This window comes from Sminthopsis crassicaudata, chromosome 3 (assembly GCF_048593235.1).
Source record: "Sminthopsis crassicaudata isolate SCR6 chromosome 3, ASM4859323v1, whole genome shotgun sequence".
Classification (NCBI taxonomy): domain Eukaryota; kingdom Metazoa; phylum Chordata; class Mammalia; order Dasyuromorphia; family Dasyuridae; genus Sminthopsis; species Sminthopsis crassicaudata.
Window position 1 is genome coordinate 182369170 of NC_133619.1, and position 13652 is coordinate 182382821.

General features: G+C 39.4%; 2 long non-coding RNA genes across 3 annotated transcripts in view; one reads left to right on the top strand and one right to left on the bottom strand.

Annotated features, from left to right (window-relative positions):
- The first annotated feature begins 1379 nt into the window (after nt 1-1379).
- The window catches only part of LOC141560909 (uncharacterized), a 57078-nt gene continuing 44805 nt past the window's right edge, over nt 1380-13652 (top strand). Inside the window, exon 1 of one of the 2 annotated variants that reach the window (XR_012487882.1) lies at nt 1380-1596. This is a non-coding gene — a long non-coding RNA (uncharacterized LOC141560909). The remainder of the gene's footprint in view (nt 1597-13652) is intronic. The other variant, XR_012487883.1, reaches the window with a different exon arrangement.
- On the bottom strand, nt 8532-11144 carry LOC141560910 (uncharacterized). Its single transcript, XR_012487884.1, has 2 exons — nt 9961-11144; nt 8532-8952 (listed from the first exon to the last, which is right to left on the bottom strand). It is a non-coding gene; the product is annotated as an uncharacterized LOC141560910 (long non-coding RNA).

Consider the following 13652-nt stretch of genomic DNA (forward strand, 5'->3'; position numbering starts at 1 on the left):
ATGTTTTATTATTTCTTAGTCTGGCTGAAAGAGTTAAGGGGAACGGGAGGGGGAGTGCATGGAGGAGGAGGGAGAAGAGGAGAGGAGAGGGTGAGATGCGACCAAGCGGAAACGCTGCACAGAGGCAACCTCAGCGAACCAAGAAAAAAGAGAAAGTGGCAACCAAAACAAGGGCAAATTGAACACTCCTCGGGGATTTCCAAAGAAATAACACAATTCGGATATTCACTGAATACATCTTTGCTAATGATTGAATATATGGCATACATCCTATACATCCAGCACAACATAGATTTATGTTACTTGCATACAGTTGTGTACATAACATAATGTTATGTACTTGCATACAGTGTGCGTAGATACAGAATATAAGCATATTAATATGTACTATGTATTCGTCAAGACCTATCTGCTCCTTTGCAGGCAAATATGAACAATGCGTGCATGTGCTGCATGGAGGTAGGTGGAAATCCACATGTGTATTTTCATTAAAATGTGAACCAGAGTGCCCTTCTTCCGATTAATAATTTCATTGCAGAATATAGTTAGGTGAACTCAGTTTACAGCATAAGCTATATCCCAACACCAAGTGTGCACCAGCATATGCATGATTTGAAGATTAACTATAGTTGGGTAGAATTTCATCCTGCTCCAGCACAATCGGTGAATGAGACCATCTTAGGTAGGTTTAGCTAAACCATTAATGTGAAGTATACAGATCTGAAGGGTAATGGTAACTCAAACCCTAAACATAACGATTTTTTTTGTTCCCTTGCGTCCCCCAAAGGTTTCTTTTATATGTGTATGTATGTATGTATGTCTATATGAAAGATCTAACACAGATTTCATTGAATAAATCTGAGATCTCCAGGTGCAGACGTTTGAATAAGTCACTGCCAGAACCCCATGTTTTCCTTTCCAGCCGATTTTGCTTGGATCAGGCTCAAAAACCGAGTGAGTCTCGTGGTTTTGTTTACACTGAATGGGGAGGATAGGAACGGTGCCATGGGGCCGCCTTTCATTAATATACAGTGAGGATTTTGTCTAAATTACTGCTATGAATTTCACAGTACACGCTTTCAAAAGCCGTCTCAGGTGGCCTGATGAAACGTGATAGTGCCTCGGCAAACAGATCTACTTTTTTCTTTTTTTTTTCTCTTTTCTATAAAGGAGGGTGAATATATAGGGGGTGACCCTAAAAATGCTGTGCTCTTAGATAACAGAAATATACTAAGTTAGAATTTTCCCTTCATATCCCTTTCTTTTTACTTATTTTCTAACTCTCCCCCCCCACATACACCCTACCCCCACCCCACCCACCCCCTCCCTTTGAGGAGTGTGATTGTTTTGTCTGGAAAAAAATCCAAAGTATATAACAAGGGGAGAACAGTTAGTGCTGATTTTCATTTGCATAAATTTTCATATATTTTGGTGAAAATAATAGACTAGTGGAGAGCTAGGCTTAGTGAAGTCAGTGTAAAGGAAAGTCTTAGGAAGGATGGTTTCGTTGGAGTTCAGAACATGCTCTTTTCCCCTGTCACCTTATTAAAACCTAAAATAAAGCTACTTAAAAATTCTAACCTGGAAGTTTGCTAGGTAAGTGGTTTTTTTTTTTTTTTAATTTTCTTCTGTTTTAATTAATTTATTTTCTTTACTAGTGTTCAGAAATAATTTTCATTGCTTAGGAGATAACTGCTTTGGCAGTTATTTGGAAGGGCCTAGTCCTATGTGTGTATGTATGTGGGAAACAATCTTAATGAATGAAATATTTAATAGAAAAAATGGATTCATTTCAAAGCTCAAAGGGCCCTTTTCTGTTAGAAAGTTTGTGACAGACTTTACTTCTCTGGTCACTATGTATTGTTGTGGCTTTAAAAAAAAAGGCCTGAGAAAAATAATAGAAATTTTAAAATGTGTGTGAAATTATACATTTTTTTTTAAAATTTCAAATGTTTCTTCAGAAAAAAATCTTCTTTTGAGAATTTGTGTGTGAGTGTGTGTGTGTGTGTGTGTGTGTGTGTGTGTGTGTGTGTGTGTGTGTGTAGATATCACAGCTTTAGCCAGCATTGGGGTGGTAAACTACAATAGTGTAACCAGGCTAAAAAGTAGGAGGGGGAGGGCTAGACTCCTGCTGAGGGCTAGGGGAGTGAAATGAGGCTGCTTAAGTCTTGGAGGGGGAGCAGGGTGGGGGGGAGGGGATAACATGAGAGAAAGGGCTAGGGGGAGGGTGCAGAGAAGAGGAAGAGGAGGAGAGTATTATAGTGCACACATGGGTTAATACTGTATCTAAGGAATTAGACAGTTAAGCATAACACCTAGAACTCTAGCGAAAGTCCATCAGAAAGTATAATCCATCAAAAATAATCAGGACATCCTTTCATTTTATTCTCAGAGGAGATTGGAGCTTCAGAATTACAAACCAGATTTTACTTTGTTTTTCATTTTTGACAGCCTCTCCTTTCTCTCTCTCATTCTCTTTCTCCCCCACATCCCACTTCTTTTTAATTGAGAGGTTCAGGCTGATGGCTTAAAACTCTTATGGAGTGAAGTTAATTACATAAATAAGATGCAAGGAAATGAATAGGCCAAATATGCTACATGAATCTTTGGTCTGAGTTAAGGTAATTTTTAGGTTTTGTCGGATCAGTGTGTTTATATGTTTTCAAAGGAATGGGAATGGAGACAAGTTGGAAGAGTGGATGGAATGATATTTCATTGCCCTCTGGAACACAAAACATTGCATTTTAATAGAATTAGTCACTTTTTCGGAAACAGTCAATATCCAAATCAATGAAATGGCTTGTAAAAATAGAGGGTTAGTAGGTTCAGTTTTAGGAGAGAAGAATCGCTGTTTTCCCACTTTCTTGTGGACGTGCTCGGCAGCGTCTTTTTTGACTGGGGTTAACTCTGTGTGCTCCATTGGAACAGATGCCGTATAGAGCTGCTCCCTGAAGATCATTTGTTTCCTTGATGGGGAACATTTCTGAGCAGAACATATTGGTTGCCATAGAGAAAGAAATAAAAGGAAGAACACTAGTCACATTAAGCTATATGTTTGTGCACTGGGCTTTAGATAAAAGGACCCTAGTTCAGCCAAAGAGAAGAAGCCAAGCCAGAGCTTTCTAGCTCCACTAAAACTAGCTTTATTTTGTTTTGGACTTTTACAGTTGAAACATATAAGCTAATTTTATTGGTTGTCGTTAATTTTATATGACACGGCTTACTGAACAAAATAAACTTTTGAAGTGTTTAGAGGTAGCACTTCTGACCAGCAGGGGGAGCACTGACTCGTCTAAGGCAGAGCTGAGAAAAATGCAACGAGTTCAACAGCAAGTCTGCTCCTCTAAACTTGCCAGAGGAAAGACTAAATGCTACTTTTATACATATTCACATTGTGAATTGTATACATTGCACTATGTTTATATTTATACTAGAAGCAAGATAGCCCCAAACCATATTTGTGAAGTGGACCTGAAAGAAATATAATTTTAAAGCTAATCATTTCATTTTCTTAATGAGATGGATTTTTGTCTAGTCTGTCTAGAGCCAAAGACACAGGGTTTAGCTTTGAAGACAATAATAGTTGGGTCGAACTCTTTAAGCTATTATTTAAAAGCTATGCTCCTAGCTACAGATTTTTGAAACTAAAATCTGTAGCAAGGTGTAGCCCAGGGACTCCATAAGAAATTTACTTCATAAATAATCTGATGAATTGCTTGGGCTTTTTATTAGATGGAAAACTCAGGAAGCACGGGCTAGAGATAGAGCCCAAAGGGAAAAAAAAGTATATTTTATTGCATTTAATATCTAATTCTGTTCTAAAACTTGGTACCAGCAATGTTTTATGATAAAATCTAAATTTTTTTATTTAAAACCAATTATCTTTTCCTTGAACAACTTTTTTATTGAAATGGAATTATAAAATATTGGCCTTCTTGCTTTTGATTGGGTATGCAGGGCTTATGTATCACATTGCCCTATGTAACAGATTTGGGGAAAACTTTAAAAAGGGACACAAGATGTGCCCTTCCATGGCTTTTGGAGTTGAAATGAAAACTACTTTTTTTTGTGGGACTCTTGTAACAGAGTAATAAGAGCTTTCTAAATGCTGAAAGAGAAATCTAAACCTGTTCTGAGAAAATAGTTAATTTCTCTGCAACATTCACCTTCCCTCCTCTATGGAGATATGTAGAGCAAGATTGGGGAAAAGAAGTCATATATGTCTAAGTAAGAAGCCTCCTTCCATGGGTCAATAGTTGAACACACCTGTAAATGTGTCATGGATCCCTTTTAGCATGGAGACACATTAAGTGCAGAACCATAATCTGTCTCTGGAAGGATGAGAAAAGATAACTCATTCTTTTCAGTTGAAATCCAGATTAACTAGAACTAAAGCAGGAAAAAAGTTTTTGTTAACTTTTTAAATCGTGGATCTAAGACTAGGTCCATTAAAGGTCTATATAGTCTCATACCAAAGCAAGATATTTTGAAATGATGTGAATAATACTAACAAAGTATTTTCATTTAATCCTTTTCCTTCATAAACTTCCAAGTTTAATGTCGGGAGGGTGATGTCATCTATTCTATACCAATAAAATGAGCTAGAGAATTGAGGTATTTTATACTGTAATTTGAGCCCCCAAAACTGCTTTTTCTGTGATTATGTGAATATTTCAAATGAAAGCTTTTGGGGAAATGGGGATTGAACTATTTGTAGCCTTGTCTCAGAATTCTGCTACTAGGAATACACTATTTAACATATTGAAATATATTTTAAGCAATATTGGATATTTTTATATATGAAAAAACTTTTTTTTTTTTTTTAGACAGGTATTTGGCATAAAGTTGTGGTGTGGCACAAAATTAAAGCATATGTTTCTTTACACAATAACTTGTTTATGATATTTGGTTTATTATTTTAATTTTATACTGTATTTGTATATGTACACTCATACACTGTCCAGATACCCACATATATGTTTTGGGGTGATTTGGTTATTTCTTTGAAACATATAACACTATTTTCTTTTGCCAAGTATACTTAAAAATATAAACCACTTTTTAAAACTTTAATTTTCTATGGTTGTCTTTGTTTTTTTTTTAAGTTAAAAATAAACAGAAAATAAGAGTTCCTCAAGAATCAACAAGTTAAATTGAGAATATTTTATGCAGACTGCTTTGAAATACTGCAATTATTTGGGGATGGACCGATCTAGCCATGAATGAATTAAAAGGCAACGTACTGGATAAAGCCACGGGTTTTTAATTACTGGAGATTGGCAAATCATCTTTGCCAAATGATAGTGTGATGGTGATGGTGGTAGTGGGGACGAGAGGAAAGACCATAGCCAATGTAGTACCTGCCTCCAATGCAAAGTGGATATTTATTCATTTGCTTCCATTTGAGAATGATAAGGTGCCGAGACACTATTGCAACAGTGAACAGCAATTGCCTGATTAGCATTTACAAATTAAAACATTAAGCATACTCACCATCCAGACTGGGTGCTTTATGCAGGGGGAGTGAGGAGGCTTTTAAAACGGGAACATTTTAGTGAAAATTTACTCTTGTCAATCTGGAAGTTTATATGGGGGGGATACTTGTGTTCAATATTTTTCAAGTTTTCAAATGGAGAAACCTATAGGATTTACACCCTCATTGATAGAGCTGAACTATCTGATTTTCAGGAAAGTTCTCAAGTATCTTGGAGGCAATATATAGGCTTAGATATAAATTCAAAGATTTGAGATCTTGTCACCAAAGTATAATGTTATCCGTCTCAACAATGTTGGGACTGCTTTTAATCTAACAAGATATTTCAGGTTCTGGAATTTATGTATGAATACTGTACATTAAACTGTCCTGGAAGATTAAAGTGTTTTTTTTTTTTTTTTTAATCCTCCTTTTCCTTCTTTCTTCTATCCCTCATTGCCGTAGTTGTCGTTGTCGTTGTCGTCGTCATCATCATCATTATCATCATCACACTTTCTTTGGGTTTGTGCATATGACAACGCAATTGTATAGGAGTAATGGTGTTGATGAAATGTAGGCACATTAGGGGAGAGATGCTAATTCCTGCCCCCCCATTCACTAAGATTCATAACTTTTAATAGAGCCTTTTGATTGGAATGCATTTGATTATTCTGATTCTGATTCATAATGAAATTTAGACAAGACATTGTCAAAAAAGAATTACAGGATTGGTCATTTTTAAAACTGGGGAGCATTGACTGAACTTTGATTAGCTATGATGTTTGTTTGTTTATTTGTTTTTTCCTGAGCTCTTCATCCTAATAGAATTTAACTTCCCCCTACCTCACCCTCCCTAATAAAAACAACAAAAGCTGTGTGTAGAATGTCTTTCCTCTTCTATGTTGGTGCCCGGCAGTCTCTTAGTGGATAAGGGAGTGAGTAATTGTGGTACACCAGAAAACAGTTCGTGCAGTTTGGCAGTTCTGTTTTTTATTATTAGATTTTTTGACATTTGAACTTGTCTATTGTCTGAGGAGTTGGGTGCAGATTGCATTAGGTCAGGTTTAAGGCTGCTCTTTTTGGCATTTCACACAAACACGCACATGCTGTCTATTTTTTTTTTTTTAATAGTGAATGCAGGACTTACCATTTTAACTGTCCTTTCCTCTCCTATTTCCCCTCCCCTTCCATCTTTGCCCATTTTCCACCTTACAGTGTGTAACATGGGAGATGTTTTCATGGCAGAGTAAAATGTTGTTTTTCCCTTTTCTAACAAATTTTCAAATACACTTTTTGATATTTGGTGCTTTATAGAATTTCATTCTTTACAAAAGATCTGCAGCATGTAATTTCATCATCCAGTTGTCTGATAAAAGGATTTAAATAGCTAAGATTAAAGGACCCAGTTCCCCCGGAATTTAACCAATCTCTGATATGACTCCTTTAGTGAAAAGTTACAGGTACCCACATAATTTTTTTGATTGTTGCCTTTAATATAAACTTTTCAGCTTCTTAAAAAAATCTTGGTGTGTTATAGGACTAAGGAAAAGAGTCTTGGTCTTTATAAGGGCATTTGATACACTCTTCACCCTAATCTGGTATTCTCAGGGGTTGCAGAAAGCCTCTACCAGTGCAAATGGTGTGCTAAGGAAGAGACTTGGTCTGGGGCCTCTTTGATTAACATCATAAAACCAACAAGCTTTAAGACTTCACTTAGAATACTGAAAGAATTTTAAAAGAAGATTTAACTGCTGGGGGCTAGCTTACCAGCCAGTTTCCAAAAAGAAAGAGTCATTTGGATTTTTTTTAAATGAAGTTTCCAAACTTGTGATTTTAGTGTTTCAAATATCACTTTCCTTCTAATCTGACCCAACTGCCAGACTCCAGCAGATTAAAAAAAACCCCCTACATTTGATTTTGTTCAGAAACACTATGCATGTTTCACCTCTCTCTCTTCCTTTCCTTCCTTCCTTTCCTTCCTTTCTTTCCTTTCCTTTCTTTTCCTTCCTTCCTTCCTTCCTTCTTTCCTTCCTTCCTTCCTTCCTTCCTTCCTTCCTTCCTTCCTTCCTTCCTTCCTTCCTTCCTTCCTTCCTTCCTTCCTTCCTTCCTTCCTTCCTTCGTTCCTTCCTTCCTTCCTTCCTTCCTTCCTTCCTTCCTTCCTTCCTTCCTTCCTTCCTTCCTTCCTTCCTTCCTTCCTTCCTTCCCTCTTGGCTTCCTTCCTGTCTTTCAAAAGATCTAATAACACTTTTGACTGTGGTGTCAGGGAGAAATGTACTTAACATTTTTTTTTTTTTCAGACAAGAAGAAAGGGGAAAAGGGTAAGAGAATTATTGATAAGGAGGGGAAAGGAATGAGAGAGAGCTAGAGAGATGGTTAAAAGGATTTGTGTGTGTGTGTGTGTGTGCGTGTGTGTGTGTGTGTATGTGAGAGAGAGAGAGACAGAGAGAGAGAGAGAGAGAGAGAGAGAGAGAGAGAGAGAGAGAGAGAGAAACAGAGACAGAGAGACACACACAGATAGAGAGACAGAGACAGACAGAGAGACAGAGACACAAGGGAGGAGGGATGGAGGGAAGAACAGAGGGAGGGAGGGAGAGGAGGGAAGAATAGAGAGAAGGAGGGAGAGAAGGAGGGAAAGAGAGATCGAGGGAGAGGGAGAGGGGGGGGAGAAGAGAACGCTGAGTCATTGTAATAGGGTCACTGGGTAAACATGAGCAAGATGTGGCATCATATTGAAAAACCTGGTGTAAATCGCATCCTCAGGGCTGAAAAGCCCTCCTTCCCTGGATATATTAGACCATACTTTGAATAAGATAGCAAATTTGCAGCCAGGATGCTCCTTTGTCATAGGATCTCCTCTTCAAGCACAGAGCTACCCGAGACTTGCTTTGTTTCACAGAAGTAATGCAAATACTAAACTATCACAGTAGTTCAAGATTTCCCTACCTTCCTATCTTAGGCTTTATTAGAAGAAGGAGAGTGGGGGGGGGTGAGTGGAAGAGAGGAAGAACTAAGAGAGGTGGGATAAAAAGAAGAGAATATACTTGGTTATACGCGTAGCTGTGATTTTTATTTCTTTATTCCTTTTCTAATTGAGCTAGTTTTTCTTTGAGGAGGGGAAAAGGAGATAAGAAAGGGATGTGGAATGAAGAAGCATCGTGCTCTTCCCAGGGCAGAAAGAAGGAAAGCTCATTTTACTGTCCTTGGGTGTTATGATTTTCTTGAAACAAACGCAGTTGAATCGGATCCCCTATTTAGTTTGTGTCGTTGTTGGTTTTCCTGTGTGTGCTGTTTCGCTGGGTCTGGCTGGTAGTTGGCCCTTTTTAAGGAGGTGCATTGGCTTCAGAGGGGTGGGGGCTCTGAGTCCCTTACTCAATACCAAGACTGCTACTGCTGCAGCGGCTGGGGCTGCTGCTGCTTCTCAGGCCCCAGGATCCAGGCGATTGCACTAAGAACTAGTGCAATCCATCAGCAGCAAAGGCCTGTGGTGGGAAACAAAAGAAGTAGAAATCCTGAGAACCCATAGGGACGCACGCGCGCACGCACACATTCCCAGAGAGGCTTTCCTTCTCAGTGGGTAGCAGAATGGTATCCACTGAACTGGCTGTGAGCTTTTGACTGCCCCCCACCAAACCAGAGGTATTGTATATAAAGGAGAATCCACACTGTGTGGAAACCATTACTCTATATTGCATTTGAGCTTTGTGAAAATGAATGTGTTCCCCCCTCTCCCCTCCCCACTTCCCCTTTCCTAAAGGTGAGTGCAGATTGCAATAGTTACTGCTCCGTTTTTGTTTGTCAAACAGGGCCCTTCTCTCGGGAAAGGGGCATGTGGCGGATCCCAGCCCAGGATTACATTAATCAAAGCATTATTTCCCCAGAGATGTAGAGCACAAATGATAGTAAATCCTAATAAAATTGAATCGCTGAGAAATTGAACGCTTTAAGTAATCTGCTCTGCCCGATAAAAACCTCAAATTTATACAGTGTGGTTCTTTAAAAAAAATCCATACCTATGTGATATCTTGTATATTTTGTAGGATCGGATATATGAATGTGCTATGGTGTGTCTGAGTAGGCTGTATTCACACAAATTCCCTCTAAACCTCCAAGTAGGACAAGAGATTTTGTACTACTAAGGATTCTGGTGGGTTTATCATCATTCAGGAAGTAAGGACTAATTTTAGGTCATCTATTTTTCTTTCTAGTATTTAGAGAGCAGCTCTTTCAAAGAGCTTCCAGTGTCATTCTGTTTGGGAACGTGAACTTTGTTGATTCACAACCTTCATTTGTTATGTGAGAACTACAACAATGAAGTGTTTACGAGGTCACTGGGAAATTAAAGTTCATGTTTCAAAAACGTATATATATATATATAAACATGCATATATACATTTATATATACATAAATGATATATGTGCTGGGTGAGGGTTGGTAGGGTGGGAAAAGCAAAGGGGAAAAAAGTAGTAGTATTCTCCCTTATCCTCACCTTCTCAGTAATGTGCTTGTCCTTATAAACAAGGTACTGTGCCGTCACTATTATTTACAAATAACTCCAGCGAAGCGCTCAGCCTCCTTTTCCAGGAGAGTTGGCTAAGTGAGTGCAAGGAAGGGCAGTAACTTGCAACCTCCAGTCCTTCCTCTCCCTTATCTTCACTACTTCCTCTTTGAGGGAAAGGCTGTTTACACTCAGTGGCGGGGGAAATGACTGTACTCCTTTCAAATCTTCCTATCTACCACTTAAGGGCGGAGAGAACTAGAAATAATGCATTGGAAGTTGACACTTCTTCCAAGGATGTTAGAAACTTCTCAAAGAACTGCACAGGTCTACAATGAGTAGAAGATAGAGAGGAATCGTCTCCTCCTTTTCCTTCCTTTCCCTAGCTCCCAAACCACCTAGTAATGATTAAGCAAAGCAAAACCAAACTAACCAACCGGCAAAACCCCAAATTCAATCCTGATTTCATGTTCGAGCCCCGTATGACGGGATAAATATACATTACTGTGATGCAGCCGCCACAACCCCCTATTAGGTAACAAATTTAATAACACAGACACACAGACACACACACACACACACACACACACACACATACCAGGTAAATAAGAATGACAGAAAAGCAAACAAATCAAAAGCGTCTTAATTGCTTCCATCGGCTTTGCGTGATCATTTCTGAAGATTTGCGGTTCTGAAAAAGCAATGTTGGAAACTCTTTTTCTCCTAAACCAATAGTTGTACTTCATTTTTCTGCCTGTTTCAATTCCCTCAGCTCCGGTCGTCTCATACGCGGGCGCGCACACACAACACACGCAAGCACAACAGCCCTCGACACTCCAGCGCTTTTGCACACGGGTGCACACTCAGCTCCTAGAAATACAGGCTTGTTTGTGCACGGACACTCATTCAGAGATCTACATCCATACACCCTCTTTCTCCCTGCCCTTGATGAGGAAAGGACACAGACTAGCTGCAGGAAGATGAATCCATCAGGGGATGTGTTGTGCATGCGTGCGTGTATGCATGAGATGCATGCATGTGTGCGTGTGAGAGTGAGAAGAACATCTCTCTGAAAGGTGCATCCTCCCGCGGTAGTCTGCAGTTTGGGCTTCATTAATTTTCAGATCAGTCCGTCCTCCCCTGCAGCCCCATACATACACCTCCCCTCACACATATCTTCCTCCTCTTCTCCCCCCCCCCCCCCCCGCCCATTCTTCACCTCCTGCCTCCCCCTTAGTTCATCTCTTCAGGACTGTGGGATGCTGATGAGTCCTGATGAGAGTTGCTTCTCTCCATTTCCAAACGGGAGCTTCTAGGAGTGGTGAGAAGGGAAGGGGGAAAAAAGAAGGCGTGTGTGTGTGTGTGTGTGTGTGTGTGTGTGTGTGTGTGTGTGTGTGTGTGTGTGTGATGGGAATGGGGGTGGAGAGAGAGTGCTATGGGGAATGAGTACCGAGAACGATGTATGGGATAGAGAGAAGGAGTGAAAAGGGAGAAGGAGTCAACCTGCCTTCTCCACCACGACTACGACTCCCCCAACTCCCTCCACTCCCAATGTTTTCTGCTCTAGTCTTCCTTCGTCTCGGCTCAGATAGGAAAGTACTGCCCGCATTCAGCATCCAGGGGACTGCCTGCCTGCCGCCTGCTGTGGCTCCTGCTGCTGTTGCTGCCCTTGCCACCGCGGCTTTTGCTGCCTCTGCCACTTGAGCTGCGGCTGCCTCTGTCTGGCTGTCTTAGCGCTTCCTCGCTTTCGCCACGCCCGATTCCAGTGCAGCTGGGCAGCTGCCTCCGCCGAAGCTGACCCCCAGGTAGCTGCCTTTTTCCTTCCACAGGGGCCACGCTTGGCGATAGGCTGCGGAATGAAAGGTGCCTTATAGCCTAACCAGAATCCCTGTGTGCAGCCTGCGGGAATGATGACCAGAAAAGGGACTCTATTTCCATTGGTTTCTTCCTTCCTCTTAGAAGAAGAGTAGAGGGTGAGAGGGTGTGTGTGTGTGTGTGTGTGTGTGTGTGTGTGTGTGCGCGCGCGCGCACGTTCTCGTAGCGGACGAAGTAAGAGTATCCTTACTAAGGCGCGTTGTGATGCAAATTTAACCTTTGCGGACTTAGACCTAAAATTTGTGGCGGATTTCTCCTTCTCTCCCTCCCTTTTCCTCCCTCCCCTCCCCCTTCCCTCCTCCACAGTACTTAAGACCCCTCCCCTGTTGATCAGATGCTCCGAACGCGCTGTCTTTTGCTTTTCTGACTGAAATGACTGAAATAAATATTAGAAAATATTCTGGGTTGATAATATTTCCAATAAACAATCAGATAATTAAGATCGTATCTGTCCCTCATTTTCTCCAGCCTCCAGTTCCCAAATCATATTAAGCCTGTAGTGGATTAGGTTATGTGATTTCTCTGGGTTTTTGCTTTCGTTGCGCTTTGTGGATGTGGGAGACTCAGAAGGATCTGAAAATGATTTCGGGGCTTCTAGCCTTTCTGACCCACTCCTGATTCTCATTTGTGATCAGTTTCCTTAGCCTCTGTCCATCTTATTGGCTATTTGACTTTGTAGATGTGAAATTTATACAGTCCTTGCAAAATGGAATCTCAACTTTCTCCTTGTCCTAAAGCAGGTGAACTTCAGGATTTCATGCAAAACAGGGTCTGTCAGTAATATGATGGTAAAAGAGAGAAAAATCAAGCTGAGGGAAGGAAACTTTCCAGACTTGGACCAAATTAAAACTCTTCTGGTTTAAAACTCTAAAGTGTTCAAGTTTGTTTAGCTCTCAAGGGAAAGCATTGCAGACAGGTTTAAAAGAAAGTTTAACACCTCCCTCTAATTTTATCTAAGAGATTAACCCCATTGCCAAAATGTATTTCTGATGAAATTTGATTCGTAGTTTTCTTAAAATGATCTAAATTAAATATTGCAATTGTCTCTTTAATGGATCCAATCTTTGAAACTAATAATTTTCAGGGCTTTGCATATGGAATATCTGTATATCTTTATTTTTTAAAAATTAAAAAATAATTTCGGTATTATTCCTCATTTCTGTTTAAAATTTCTTTTTTAGGTAATTATTTCACCTTCAGATAATAATCTCATATTGTTTTGTTGATTATTTTATTAGAATTAGGCAGCATCTTTGTAGAGTTTTAACTTTTTTCAGAACTACTTTCATGGGTAGTTGAGTTTTAAGATTAAAATTTTTATTAGGAATAATGACATACATTGATGTATTCAAATATAAACTTTTAAAAACCAAAATTTATTCCTTATTTACACTGATGCTTTAGATCATTTACTTTATTGGGCCTTCAAAGGAGAAAGTTCTGAAATGTAGTCACATTAAAAAAATTAAAACATATGTTGGCACAAAACTGGCAAAGGACAATGAATGAAACTACCTCAAGATAATTTAAATTTGGGATTGAAAAATTTTCAATTTTGTAGGGAAGAAAAGTAATAGGCAGTAAACTAACATTTTGTGCTACATTCCTTGCCAAAAAGAATCATAACAAAATAGAGCACAACAAACAATCCATCCCCTTAGTTATACAATTTACTAGTAGAGCATACATATTTGTATGTGTGATATATATACATAGGCATATGGCTGAATATAAATCATAACACAAATATCTATAGTACATCATAAAACAGAAATGGATAGACATATACATGTATCTACTTATCTTTA